A 502-nucleotide genomic window follows, 5' to 3' on the forward strand; every position below is an offset into this window, starting at 1 on the left:
TATATAAATATATATATACACACACACACACACACACACACACACACACACATATATACACACATATATACACACACACACAGCAGCCACAGTTAAGTTTTTCCTGAAAAACAGTTGAAGGAAACTCCAAATAAATTGAAATTCAACAGCTCTCGTTGCACAAATATCTTCAAAATGACGCAACTTTTGTGTTTTCTTGAGAAACTCCTCGAGGCAAAAGTCTGTGTTTCTTTCGCATTGTTCATTCCGCACAACAAAACCCGAAACACATCTTGAAGATAAGAATATATCGTGGTATAAAATGTTTTGTTTTGTTTTTTCCCAAAAGTCATGGCGATCCTTTGTGATCCATCCGAGGAGGGGAAGCTGCACTTTAAAGCCTTTTCAAGTCACTAAAGGCCTTGTCCGTTCCGTACGTTCAACCCAATATTCCGAATATTTGCACATCCAGTCTGGGATTCCGCTTTGATCCCCTTCTTGACATTCATCCGCCGGCTGGTCG

Source organism: Hippocampus comes, unplaced genomic scaffold, assembly GCF_001891065.2.
Source record: "Hippocampus comes isolate QL1 unplaced genomic scaffold, H_comes_QL1_v1.1 scaffold92, whole genome shotgun sequence".
Lineage (NCBI taxonomy): Eukaryota > Metazoa > Chordata > Actinopteri > Syngnathiformes > Syngnathidae > Hippocampus > Hippocampus comes.